At 44.9% G+C, this 14,526-nt stretch overlaps 1 pseudogene; it reads left to right on the top strand.

Moving 5' to 3' along the window:
- The first annotated feature begins 13,340 nt into the window (after positions 1 to 13,340).
- On the top strand, positions 13,341 to 13,659 carry LOC111522789 (annotated as a pseudogene).
- Positions 13,660 to 14,526: the final 867 nt, after the last annotated feature.

Below are 14,526 nucleotides of genomic sequence, written 5' to 3'. Positions count from 1 at the left end.
AAGCTATCCCCAATGGCAGCAAAGAATGGACTATTTCCAACTACGTATTTATTGGAGGGCAGCCAATAATGTCTGAAATCCCAGTTTTATTTTTTAAATTCATACGATTTTACATTCAATTCCCCATAATACATCTTTCATAGGATAACAGAAAATTGCCTTTTCCCCCTAAGCCTTTGAGTAAAATTGACATTCCAGGCAATATACCACATTTACCTGTGGTTTCTCATACCCTGATCACCTTAGGGTACTCGTCAGTATGGGAATCCCATGACCCAGGATGGAAATCCTTGAACTTTGGTTTGAGGTCATCTTCTTTAGGATGGCCTTCAAGATCCTGTGCAATCTGATTCTAGCCTTATATTCTGCCTCTCTTCCCCCACATCCCACCAACCTTCTGTTCTCTGAATAGATCTCAAGTTTGTCTCCCTGTTTACCTCTGCTCTTGATGCCTGGACCACCCTTTTTGACCCAAATCAGAAATACTCTTCTATGTAAAGTCTTCCCAGACACAACAACCACACACATTCAAATTAGATTTAGATGCTCCCATTTTGGTGTTCCACACCACTTGGTTTATTTTGGTATAGTGTAGTAGGAAAGAAAGAATTGGCTTTGGAGGGGGGACAGATCTTAGTTCAGAATCCATGTTCCATGTTTATTAAATTGTGACCTTAAACCAATCATGTTTGTGAGTCTGAATCCTCTTCTGTAAATGCAGATCCATTTGTAATGGCTGTCAGAAGGACTACAAGTTCATGTATACAATGTGCTTGGCAGAACACTTGGCTCAAAGTCATTCCTGTTCCAGGAATGTTTCTTGTCATGCCAATAATGGCATGAAGTCTGTATCCCCCACCAGACTATGACCTCTGTGTCCTGTATACTGGTCACAGGGCCAAGAATGGAATAGGGCTAGATGATAGAATAGAGCAGGGTGATGTAGATTACTAAAATCTGGGAATGTTTCCCTTTATTTTGTGAGTTGAACTGCATTTAAATGAAATCACCTGAGCGGTAGAGGGCACAAGAGAGTTAGTTGGTGACGAGAGGCTGAACCAAGTAAGAGGTCACTTTTTTTTTTGTTTGTTTTGCTCTTTTGTCCAGGCTGGAGTGCAGTGGCACGATTTTGGCTCACCGCAACCTCCGCCTTACGGTATCAAGCAATTCTCCTTCCTCAGCCTCCCGAATAGCTGGGATTACACCGCACTCGCCTAATTTTTGTATTTTTAGTAGAGACGGGGTTTCACCATGTTGACCAGGCTGGTCTTGAACTCCTGACCTCGTGATCTGTTTGAACTTACTGTTGCCGCTGCCCTAGAGTGCTTTTCCCCTGTATTTTTTTTTTTTTTTTTTTGACTTGACTTCTTAAGTTCTCTGCTTCAATTTGACATTGTCCATGTGGTCTTAGTTCATTCTTATTATAATCGCAGTGTCTTGATTGTGCCCGGCAATGTTACATGCCCAAGTATTGTTGACTGAATTAAGAAGAGGGATTATCCTTCCAAATAATTTGGTTTTCATTAATTGAACTTAGAATATCATTGACTCTTGCTCTTTTGACCCAGGTTTTTCTTAAAGCTATAAGAAACATTACTTGAAGGTCTAATTGACATACAGGAAACTGCACATAACTTTAAAGTAACAATTATGAGTTTCTACATATGTATACACCTGTAAACCATTATCACAATCAAGATAATGAGCATATTCATCACCTCAAAGTTTCCTCATGTGCCTTTGTACTTCATTCCCTCCCCAGCAATCATTAATCTGCTTTCTGTCACTGAAGATGGGTTGCATTTTGTAGAATATTATCTAAATACAATCATACAGTAAGTACTGTTTCTTTTTGTATAGTTTCTTTGATTCAGTGTAATTATTTTGAGATTCATGCATGTTACAACGTGTATTAATAGTTCATTCTTTTTGTTAGTGAATGACATTTCATGATGTAGATATATCATAATTTGTTTATCCATTTGGGTTTCCAGTTTTTGGCTTACAAATAAAGCTGCTGTGAATATTTGTGTACAAGTCTTTATATGGGCATTCATTTCCATTTTTTGGGTTCATACCTAGGAGTGGAATGGCTAGATCATATGGTAGGTATATATCTATCTTTAAGAAACACCCAAACTGTTTTCTCAAGTGATTCTACCATTACATTCCTACCAGCAGTGTTTGATAGTTCTAGTTGCTGTACACCCTCACCGTCATTTGATGTGTGGTCAGTCTTTTAAAATTTTAGCCATTATAGTGAGTTTAACAGTATCTTATCGTGGGTTTAGTTTGTATTTTTTTGAGTGACCAATAATGTTGGCATATTTTCATGTGCTTATTTGCCATCCGTGTGTCTTTGATGACATGTTTGTTAAAATCATTTGCCCCTTTTTATTATTGTTTTTTATTACTGCATTCTAAGAGTTTTTTATATATTCAAGTCCATTATCAGAAGTTTTGCATATATTTTCTCCCAGTTTGGCCTGCCTTTTTTGTTTTTATAACTGTCTTTCAAAACCAAAAGTTTTTTATTTTAATATGTCTAGTTTATTTATTTTTTTCTCGTTAATAGTTTGTGCTTTTTCTTTCATATTCAAGAAGTCTTTGCCAAACCCAAAGTCACTAAGATTTTACCTATATTTTCTTGTAGAAATTTTGTGGTTTAAATCTTATGTTTAGAAAGCCTATGATTCATTTCAGATTACTTCTGAAATGAATACTTTCAGTTGAGGTTCACTCTATTGCATGTGGATTTATAATTACTCCAGCACCATTTGTTAGAAAGATTATCCATTCTTGGCCTCCCAAAGTGTTGGGATTACAGGCGTGAACCACCGTGCCTGGCCTTTTTTTTTTTTTTTTTTTTTTCCTTAATTGAGACAGAGTCTCACTCTGTCACCCAGGCTGGAGTGCAGTGGCGCAATCTTAGCTCACTCTGCCTCCTGGGTTCAAGCAAGTCTCCTGCCTCAGCTTCCTGAGTAGCTGGGACTACAGGCGCCCACCACCACGCCCAGCTAATTTTTGTATTTTTAGTAGAGATGGGGTTTCACCGTGTTGGCTAGGCTGGTCTTGAACTCCTAGACCTCAGGTGATCCACTCACCTCGGTCTCCCAAAGTGCAGGGATTACAGGTGTGAGCCACTGCGCCCAGCCTCGGGATAGGTCTTAATACCTTCTTTCTATAAAGGAGTTCCAGATAAGTAAAATGATTTCCACCGGATAACACAGCCCGCTAAACCTCTCCCACAGGGTTACACGTTGGTAAGAGGAGCCGCCCCGTGAGAGAGACTGGACCAATCACGTTTGCTGTGAGGTCACTTTGGAGGCCTGAGATTGGTGCTCGTGTCTAAACGGACCCGATCTTTCTCAGCGGCTTGTGTAGCTGAGGGAGGTTCCGGGTGGCTTGCCCGGGGCCTACCCAGCTCTCTGTCCTCGGCAGATCCCCTCGGGACTCAGCATTGGGTGGGTTAGCCGTGGAGACGCCCTGCCCTTCCTGCTGTGGCCAGGCAAACACCCCCCCGCCAAGCCCATGCCCGTTGAGCCTGCAGCCCTTCCTCACCTCATCACTCCCCATCCCCCCAACACGTGGAAAGGCTGTAACAGCTGCCAGCTCTGCACGTGCGCTTGTTTCAACAGCGGCTATCGCACATCACGTAGTCCCCACGTGACCTGTCGGGCCTAGGGCAAGCGCAAAGCTTTCGGAAACCCGAATCATTGTAACCTCGACTTCCTGCCTGTCTCTGAGGCTCTCGGGCTGTGCTTTAAGCTGGACAGGTCCTGCTTTACAGGGAAAAGGACCCAGGTCCAGAGAGGAAAGGGGCTTGTCCCAGGGTACGCAGCAACGTAGTGACAGAGCCATACTCTTCCCTCAGGGCAGCAAGTTGGGTGGCAACATTTCCAAATTTTATCCTCCCTACCTCCTGACAAATACTCTCCTCCCTGCCTCTGTTTCTTCTGTATCCCCTGCCCGCATATCATGACCTGAGACAGGAATATTTTTCAAGAATGATGAGGATTTTGGGATCACACTAACCGTGGAATCCCACAGTTGCTATAGGACCTTGGACAAGTGTTACTTTTCTGGGTTCATATTCCTCATCTGCTATGGCATATTAACCTAATTCTGTTCACCTCGTAGAAATAAATGAGAAATTGGGAGGCTGGTCGTTACAGAACAGTGGTTTTCAAAATATGGTCCCTGAGCCAGCACCATCGTCATCGCTGGAAGTTGTTAGAAATGAATATTTTCCAGCCCTACCCCAGATCTACTGAATTGGAGACTGGTTGTGGGGTTCAGCAATCCATGTTTTTGTTTTGTTTCGTTTTTGAGACAGAGTCTCACTCTTTCGCCCGGGCTGGAATGCAGTGGAGCATGGTCTCTGCTCACTGCAAGCACCGCCTCCCGGGTTCACAACATTCTCCTGCCTCAGCCTCCCAAGTGGCTGGGACTACAGGCGCCAGCCACCACACCCAGCTAATTTTTTGTATTTTTTTTTTAGTAAAGACGGGGTTTCACCATGTGAGCCAGGATGGTCTCGATCTCCTGACTTCGTGATCCACCCACCTCGGCCTCCCAAAGTGCTGGGATTACAGGTGTGAGCCACTGCGCCTGGCCATCAATCCGTGTTTTAACAAACTTCCCGGATGATTCTGATGCATGCTCAAGTTTGAGAATCACTGGTGTATAAAGGGTAAGACCACTGGGTTTGGACTCAAGAGAGTTCTGGGTTCTTCTAAAAGCATCTTAGCACTACCTTTTACTATATGAAAGGCCTTAAGCACAGCATTTTACCTCGCTGTTACTTAGTTTACTCATCTGTGAAATGGAGGTAATGATCGTATCTACCTAACAGGGTTGTTTTTGGTTTTATTTTGTTTTGTTTGAGACAGGGTCTCACTCTGTCACCCAGGCTGGAGTGCAGTGACGCAATCTCAGCACACTGCAGCCTCCGCCTCCCAGTTCAAGCAATTCTCCCACCCAACCTCCCTAGTAGCTGGGACTACAGGTGTGCACCACCATGCCTGACTAATTTTTGTATTTTTTGGTAGAGACGGGGTTTCACCATGTTGGCCAGTCTGGTCTCCAACTCCTGACCTCAAGTGATCCATCCACTTGGGCCTCCCAAAAGTGCTGGGATTACAGGAGTGAGCCACCGCCCTGCCTAACGGTGTTGTTTATTAATGTATTCATCAACATTTTTTGAGTGCCTATCATGTGACAAGCACTCTTCCAGGTTTTAGGGATGCATCAGTAAACAAAACAGACAAAAATACCTGCCCTCCACTATTCATAATAGCAAAGACTTGGAACCAACCCAAATGTCCATCAATGATAGACTGGATTAAGAAAATGTGGCACATATACACCATGGAATACTATGCAGCCATAAAAAAGGATGAGTTCATGTCCTTTGTAGGGACATGGATTAAGCTGGAAACCATCATTCTGAGCAAACTATCACAAGGACAGAAAACCAAACACTGCATGTTCTCACTCATAGGTAGGAATTGAACAATGAGAACACTTGGACGCAGGATGGGGAACATCACACACCAGGGCCTGTTGTGGGGTGGGGAGAGGGAGGAGGGATAGCATTAGGAGATATACCTAATGTAAATGATAAGTTAATGGGTGTAGCACACCAACATGGCAGATGTATACATATGTAACAAACCTGCATGTTGTGCACATGTACCCTAGAACTTAAAGCATAATAATAAAAAAAGAAAAATAATGCAAAGTTAGGAATAAAAAATTGGTTGTGTAGAAAATAGAAAAAAATATTAAAAAATTAAAAATTAAAGATAAAAAGGAAAAATTTAAATGCATTAATACATTTAAAAGAATAAATGTTTATATGTTAATATAAAAAAAAACCCTGCCCTCTTGTAGTATATATTCTAATAAGATTTTTGAGGATTAACATAATTATACTGATGTGTAAAGTTTAGCACAACATTGGCACATATTATACACCCAGCAAATGACAGTTATTATTGTCATTTTTGAAACAGGGTCTCACTATGTCACCCAGGCTGGAGTGCAGTGATGCAGTTATGGCTCTCTGCAGCCTCAACCTCTGGGGCTCAAACAATCCTCCCACCTCAGCCTTGTAAGTAGCTGGGACTAGAGGTGCAGTGCACAGCTAATTTTTGTATCTTTTGTGTAGAAATAGGGCTTCCCCATGTTGTCCAGGCTGGTTTTGAACTCCTGAGCTCAAGGTATCCTCCATCCTCAACCTCCCAAGGTGCTGGGATTACAGGTCTGAGCCACCACACCCAGCTCATCTATCAGTTTTGATGGACATTTTTATCATTAATAATGGGAAAAGGGTTTGTAAACAGTGAAATGCTGTCTTAGACTAAGCAGTGAGCTCTCTGAGAACTGATTCATGCTTTTGCCATCAGAATCTAACATAGGGCATGGTAAAGGGTAGGGCTTGACAAATATTTGATGAATGTATACACAAAAGTCAGAGATTAATATTAATCTCTCTCTAGTCAGAATGAACTTCCTCTATAATCCATCTTTAGAGCTGACAGCTCAATGGTAAGCCACACACATCAATAAACCTTCCCTTCTACATTTGCATATTTCATACTTTCCAGTTGTTTAAAGGTAACTTTCTCTGGCCAGGTGCAGTGGCTCATGCCTGCAATTCCAGTACTTTAGGAGGCAGAGGCAGGCAGACCACTTGAGGTCAGGAGTTCCAGACCATCCTGGACAACACGGTAACCCCATTTCTACTAAAAATACAAAAATTAGCTGGGCATGGTGGCAGGCACCTGTGTTCCCAGCTACTTGGGAGGCTGAGGCAGAATTGCTTGACCCCAGGAGGCAGAGGTTGCAATGAGCAGAGATCATACCACTGTACACTAGCCTGGATGACAGAGTGAGATTCTCTCTCAAAAAAAAAGGGCCAGGGGGCCGGTGTGGTAGCTCACACCTATAATCCCAGCACTTTGGGAGGCTGAACTGGGTGGATAACCTGAGGTCAGGAGTTCTAGACCAGCCTGGCCAATGTGGTGAAACCCTGTCTCTACCAAAAATACGAAAATTAGCTGGGCATGGTGGCGGGTGCGTGTAATCCCAGCTATATGAGAGGCTGAGGCAGGAGAATCGCTTGAACTGGGGAGGCAGAGGTTGCAGTGAGTTGAGACCATGCCATTGCACTCCAGCCTGGGCAACAAGAACGAAACTCCATCTTTAAAAAGACAAAAAATAAAATTAAATTAAATTTAAAAAGACCGGGCATAGTTGCTCATGCCTGTGAACCCAGCAGTTTGGGAGGCCGAGGCAGGTGAATCATGAGGTCAGGAGTTAAAAACCAGCCTGGCCAAGATGGTGAAACCCCGTCTCTACTAAAAATACAAAAAAATTTGCTGGGCATGGTGACATGTGCCTGTAATCCCAGCTACTTGGGAGGCTGAGGCAGAGAACTGCTTGAACCCGGGAGGCGGAGGTTGCAGTGAGCCAAGATTGTGCCACTGCACTCCAGCCTGGACGACACAGCGAGACTCCATTTCAAAACATAAAAAATAAAAATAAAAAATAAATAAAAAAGAAAGACATTTGCTGGAAATAAGCACTGGAATAGAGGTTTCAATACTAATTACTGTGGTGCTACTTCTGTAGTGTTTGTTTGGCTTTGACTAAATCCATTCTCTTTTATTCTCTTTTTAGATCCTCAGTCTTCTCATCTGTAAAATGGGACTCCCAATCTCTACCCCACCTTGAGGCTGGGAAAAGACAAACCAACCTCAATACCTAAGTTTAAAGGGTGTTTTACACAACCATGAAAGTGTTGTCTTGGCCAGGTGCTGTGGCTCATGCCTGTAATTTTAGCACTTTGGGAGGACAAGGCGAGAGGATCCCTTGGGCCTAGGAGTTTAAGACCAGCCTGCGTAACATAAAGAGACCCCGTCTCTACAAAAAATAAAAACATTAGCCAGGTGTGGCAGCATGTGCTTGTAGTCTCAGTTACTTGGGAGGATGAGGCGGAAGGACTGATTGAGCCCAGGAATTTGAGACTTCAGTGAGCCATGATTGTGCCACTGCACTCCAGCCTGGATGACAGAGTGAGACCATGTCTCAAAAAAAAAAAAAAAAAAAAAAAAAAAAAAAAATTACCTCTCAAGAAGAACTGCTGAAAGCAGTGAGGGAAATAAGGTTTGTATATCTCTTTGCAAACCTTAAAACACTGTAAAAATTAGGTAGGACACTATTTCTAATGAGATAAGGTTTTTTTTTTTTTGGTGGTGGGGACTGAGTTTTGCTCTTGCTACCCAGGCTGGAGTGCAATGGTGTGATCTTGGCTCACTGCAACCTCCGCCTCCTGGGTTCAAGTGATTCTCCTGCTTCAGCCTCCCGAGTAGCTGGGATTACAGGCATGCGTCACCACACCCGGCTAATTTTGTATTTTTAGTAGAGACAGGGTTTCTCCATGTTGGTCAGGCTGGTCTCGAACTCCTGACCTTAGGTGATCCACCCGCCTTGGCCTCCCAAAGTGCTGAGATTGCAGGTGTGAGCCACTGCACCCGGCTCTAATGAGATAACTTATAGAGCATTATATGACTGACAAAGGCTGGGCCTCAGACTATACTTTGAGTACCCAAGAATTAAATCCTTGCTGCTCAAAGTGTGGCTTGAGGACCAGCAGCATCCATATCATTGGAGAACCTTGGGACCCCCACCACACCTACTGAACCAAAATATGCATTTTAAAAATTATTATTATTATTTTTTGAGATGGAGTTTTGCTGTTGTCACCAAGGCTGGAGTGCAATGGCACAATCTTGGCTTACTGCAACCTCCGCCTCTCAGGTTCAATTGATTCTCTTGCCTCAGCCTCCTGAGTAGCTGGGATTACAGGCATGTGTCACCACGCCCAGCTAATTTTTGTATTTTTAGTAGAGACAGAGTTTCGGCATGTGGGCCAGGGTGGTCTCGAACTCCTGACCTCAGGTGATCCACCTGCTTTGGGCTCCCAAAGTGCTGGGATTACAGGCGTGAGCCACTGCACCTGGCCTAAAATTATTATTATTTTTAGAGACTGGGGTCTCATTATGTTGCCCAGGCTGTGCTCAAGCAACCCTCCCACCTCAGCTTCCCAAGTAGCTGGGACTACAGGTGTGAGCCACACTGCCTGGCCAGAATATGCATTTTACTGAGATCCCCAGGTGACACAGATACACAATAAACTTTAAGAAACAATGCTGTAAATCACAGGATACATGCACTGGAATGATTTTGAAAACAATCTTCAACTCCCTCATTTTACAGGTGAGCACACTGAGCCCAGGAATGAAAGCGACTTGTCTTTCTAAAAGACCTGTGTCACCCCCATTTGGAGACCAAAGTCTCCACAATGCCCACATCCTTAGCTCAGCATTCCAGGCCCTCCCATCTGGCCCCTGCTGACCACTCCCCTTGCTACTTCCCCACCTATACTAGACAAACCAATCCCTCTGACCCCCTCTTCTCTCAACTTCTCAGGCTATTTTGTCTACGTGAGCTGCTCTTTCCACCTCTCTTCAGTGTCAGTTCAAACTATGTCCCCCGATCGCCAGCCTTTGTCTAGGATGCCTTCCTAATCCTTACTGGTTGACAGTGGGCTGTGGTTAGCCAACTGAGGGCTCCTCCACTTCCTGAAGCATTATGGTCATGGCCTGTTTTACCAGACTGTGAGCACCATAAGGATAGGAACCAAGTCTGATTTCTTTATTTGCCTTCCAGGTCCCAACACAGAGTGAAGCACTTTGTAAGTGCTCAGTTTATCCTACGTGGTTAATAACTTATAACAATGCTTCTAGGTCTAATTTTTTTTTTTTTTTTTTTTTTGAGATGGAGTCTCATTCTGTCCCCCAGGCTGAAGTGCAGTGGCACCATCTTGGCTCACTGCAACGTCCACCTCCCGGATTCAAGCAGTTCTCTACCTCAGCCTCCTGAGTAGCTGGGATTACAGACACCCACCACCATGCCCGGCTAATTTTTTTGTATTTTTTTAAGTGAGAGAAGGTTTCACCATCTTGGTCAGGCTGGTCTTGAACTCCTGACCTCGTGATCCAACCACCTCGGCCTCCCAAAATGGTGGGATTACAGGCATGAGCCACCATGCCGGGCCAAATTTCTGCTTTTAAGACTATGAAATCCCATGAAATCCCAAAGAGTATGGACCTGATATTCTCTGCCTTCTCCATCTCATTCATGAGGCTCACGTGCGGGAGCACAATGGGCATGTGTTCACCACCTAAGCTGGCTGGCTCAGCTTCTGATTATAGCCATTTCCGTAATGTGTGTGTGGACCCAGGTCACTGCAGCATGCTCACGGAAATCCAAATGACCAAGAAAGGTTGCAACACCAAGGACAAGAAAGGAATCAGGTTTCAGGATAAATCATCTCAAGTCAGGAGTGAGATTTACTGCCTTCTAAAAAAAGCTCACAAGATTTCAAGCTATGACCCCAAAAGTCTATTCCTGAGGCCTCCTGCCTGCACAAAAAAACTGACACAGTGAGGTGCTCAGCCCATGTTGATGAGTGAATAAATTAATCTGGACTTCTAAATGTAATCAAATACTGACTGTCAGAAAAAAGCAGTTGTGCCAGAAGAAAACTGTAACTAAATGTCACACGGCATTAAAGTATACGCCCCTAACCTTTGGCCACAAACCCTGCCATCTGCCACAGCCTGCCTTTCCAGCTTGGTCTCTTCCCTCCCATACACACTCTTTGAACCTATCCCAAATTATTTGTTGACCCTAAAAACATCATCTGGTTTCACGTTCTGGTGCCTTCACACATGTGATTCCCTATGCCTAGAATGCTCTTCCCTCTCCCTTAATTAAGGTAATTATTTTTCCTTCAAAACCCAGGTAAGGGCCAGGTGCAGTGGCTCACGTCTGTAATCCCAGTGCTTTGGGAGGCCGAGGCGGGTGGGTCACCTGAGGTCGGGAGCTCGAGATCAGACTGACCAACACAGAGAAACCCTGTCTCTACTAAAAATACAAAATTAGCAGGGCATGGTGGCACATGCCTGTAATCTCAGCTACTTGGGAGCCTGAGGCAGGAGAATCGCTTGAACCCAGGAGGCGGAGGTTGTGGTGAGCTGAGATTGTGCCATTGCACTCCAGGCTGGGCAACAACAGCAAAACTCCATCTCAAAACAAACAAACAAACAAACAAAAAAATCCCAGGTCAAGTAGTGCCTCTTTCAAGAAGCCTGCTCTGACCACTGACTGTCGCTACCAGCAGGCTGGATGCCTCTGTGCTTTAGCAAGTGCTGCTGCTTCCTTTTTTTTTTTTTTTTTTTCTTTTTTGAGACAGGGTTTCACTGTGTTGCCCAGGCTAGAGTGCAGTGGCTATTTTACAGGCATGACCATAGTGCACTGCAGCCTCAAACTCCTGGACTCAGTCTATCCTCCCGCCTCGGCCTCCTGAGTAACTGAAACTACAGGCATGAGCCATCACACACAACCATATTTTGTTTTTGTTTTTGTTTTTGTTTTTGTTTTTGTTTATGAAACAGAGTCTTGCTCTGTCGCCCAGGCTGGAGTGCAGGGGCGCGATCTCAGCTCACTGCAAGCCTCCCGGGTTCACTCCATTCTCCTGTCTCAGCCTCCGGAGTAGCTGGAACTACAGGCGCCCGGCACCAGGCCCGGCTAATTTTTTGTATTTTTAGTAGAGACAGAGTTTCACCGTGTTAGCCAGGATGGTCTCGGTCTCCTGACCTCGTGATCCACCCGCTTCGGCCTTTCAAAGTGCTGGGATTACAGGCGTGAGCCACCGCGCCCGGCGTTTCTTTTTATGAGAGTACTTATCGTGTTCTTTTTCTGTTGTCCTCCTTCCCTGCCTACCAGACTTGAGTACCTTGAGGGCAGGGCCTGGGTTTTATCTATTTCTTTGTCTTCAGTGTCCAGCACACAGCATGACACAAAGGAGAGGTATTTATTGAGCACATGCCCAGTGAAAAGAATGTACAGTAAAAGAGTTATCGTCAGTTAGGAAATTTACTCCCACACCACCATGGAATTCCTCGTTTAGGAAAGGCTTTTTTTTTTTTTTTTTTTGAGACGGAGTCTCGCTCTGTGGCCCAGGCTGGAGTGCAGTGGCCAGATCTCAGCTCACTGCAAGCTCCGCCTCCCGGGTTCACACCATTCTCCCGCCTCAGCCTCCGAGTAGCTGGGACTGACTACAGGCGCCCGCCACCACGTCCGGCTAATTTTTTTGTATTTTTAGTAGAGATGGGGTTTCACCATGTTAGCCAGGATGGTCTTGATCTCCTGACCTCATGATCCACCCGCCTCGGCCTCCCAAAGTGCTGGGATTACAGGCTTGAGCCACCGCGCCCGGCTGGAAAAGCTTTTTTTGTTGGAGAATAAATTATTTACAAGCATCTGACCTCCTAGGAAGAGGCTAGAACAGTGAATAGTAGATGACAGTTGAGAATGACTCAGGAAGTATAATTTTACGGCCATTGCAAAACACACATACATTGTTCCTGGTAGATGCATAATTTGTAGGAGATGGACACAGCACCCTCTATAGAAGGGTCCCCCCGGGCCGGGTGTGGTGGCTTATGCCTGTAATCCCAGCACTTTGGGAGGCCGAGGTGGGTGGATCACAAGGTCAGGAGTTTGAGACCAGCCTGGCTAACATGGTGAAACCCTCTCTCTACTAAAAATACAAAAATTAGCTGGGAGTTGTGGCACATGCCTGTAGTCCCAGCTACTCAGGAGGCTGAGGCAGGAGAATCGCTTGAACCCAGGAGGCAGAGGTAGTGGTGAGCTGAGATTGTGCCACTGCACTCCAGCCTGGGCAACAGAGCAAGACTCTGCTTCAAAAAAAAGAGTCCTCTGGATATAAGGCCCCAAGAAAATGTACACACAAATTATGAGATCTGGATCAGTTATCAGTCCTAGGAGTTGATTTAATTCTATAATGTGGGACAAATCCCTTCTCTCTCTAAGCTTCAGTTTCTTCATCTGTAAAATGGGGATAATAATGTCTAGCTTGAGTCCAGGTTCAGTGGCTCATGCCTGTAATCCCAACACTTTGGGAGGCCGAGGTGGGCGGATCACCTGAGTTCAGGAGTTGAGACCAGCCTGGCCAATATGGCAAAATCCGTCTGTACTAAAAATACAAAAATTAGCCAGGCATGGTGGCACACACCTGTAGTCCCAGCTACTTGGGAGGCTGAGGCAGGAGAATCGCTTGAACCCAGGAGGCAGAGGTTGCAGTGAGCCAAGATCATGCCACTGCACTCTGGTCTCAGAAAAAAAAAGGAGGGGGGTTGGAGTGGGGCCCAGAGAAGAGACAAGGGCATGAGCATTGGATCGCCATGCCTTTCTTGGATGTGCTGAAAAGGTTCGGCCTTAATATAAATTGATGGTGGACAATCCAAAGTGCTGAACAGCCCTACAAGATTCCTGCTCTATTCCAGGCTTTTCAAACAGAATGGATAGAATGTGCACATGGAATCGTTAGTATCCAGGCAGAGGAAGAGTGCAAGATAGAATATCATGATTTTATAGTGTATACTTCAGCAGAAAACAATGAGACATGTGAGTACCATTAGGAAGCAGCAGGATAAGCTGATAAAGGAAGGGAAGTACACACCTCCACCTCACCACATGGGCAATGGGGAGCCTCAGCCCTGAACAGAGCAGCTGCTGATGTCTGGAGGCTTATTTTCCTGTTCTCTGTTCTCCACTGGAAAGGTTGTTTACAGAAAACCTCCTTGTCAAAGTGTGTAAAAATAAAGGATTGCTCCATTCCCCCCACCCCCCGCCAAAAAAAATAATGTCTAGCTTGCAGGATTTGCAGGAGGATTTTATAATAATAGCCAATACTTATATAACACTTATATCTTGCCAAGTCCTGTTTTTTTTTCTTTCTTTTTTTTATTTTTTGAGACAGAGTCTTGCTCTGTCACCCAGGCTGGAGTGCAGTGGCAGGATCTCAGCTCACTGCAACCTCTGCCTCGGGGGCCCAAGCAATTCTCCTGCCTCAGCCTCCCAGGTAGCTGGGACTAAAAGTGTGCACCACAACGCCTGACTAATTTTTGTATTTTTAGTAGAGACGGGGTTTGGCCATATTGGCCAGGCTAGTCTCAAACTCCTGGCCTCAAGTAATCCACCCTCCTTGGCCTCCCAAGTTCTGGGATTATATGACTAAGCCACTGTGCCTGGCCTTGCCAGGTCCTATTTTAAGAGCCTTATATATGCAATAGTATAAATATATAGTAACTCAGTTAATCTGCTAGACGCTATGAGTTAAGGAAGATTATCACACCCATTTTATAGGTAAAGAAATGGACACGGCTGGGCATAGTGGCTCATGCCTGTAATCCCAGCACTTTGGGAGGCTGAGGCGGGTGGATCATGAGGTCAGGAGTTCAAGACCAGCCTGGCCAAGATGGTGAAATCCTGTCTCTACTAAAAATAATAAAACTAGCCAGGAGCAATGGCCGGCGCCTGTAATCCCAGCTACTCTGGAGGTGGAGGTAGGAGAATCGCTTGAACCTG

This window comes from Piliocolobus tephrosceles, chromosome 1 (assembly GCF_002776525.5).
Source record: "Piliocolobus tephrosceles isolate RC106 chromosome 1, ASM277652v3, whole genome shotgun sequence".
Lineage (NCBI taxonomy): Eukaryota > Metazoa > Chordata > Mammalia > Primates > Cercopithecidae > Piliocolobus > Piliocolobus tephrosceles.
Note: the sequence above shows the minus strand (reverse complement) of the source record. Positions and strands in the feature narration are given on the sequence as shown.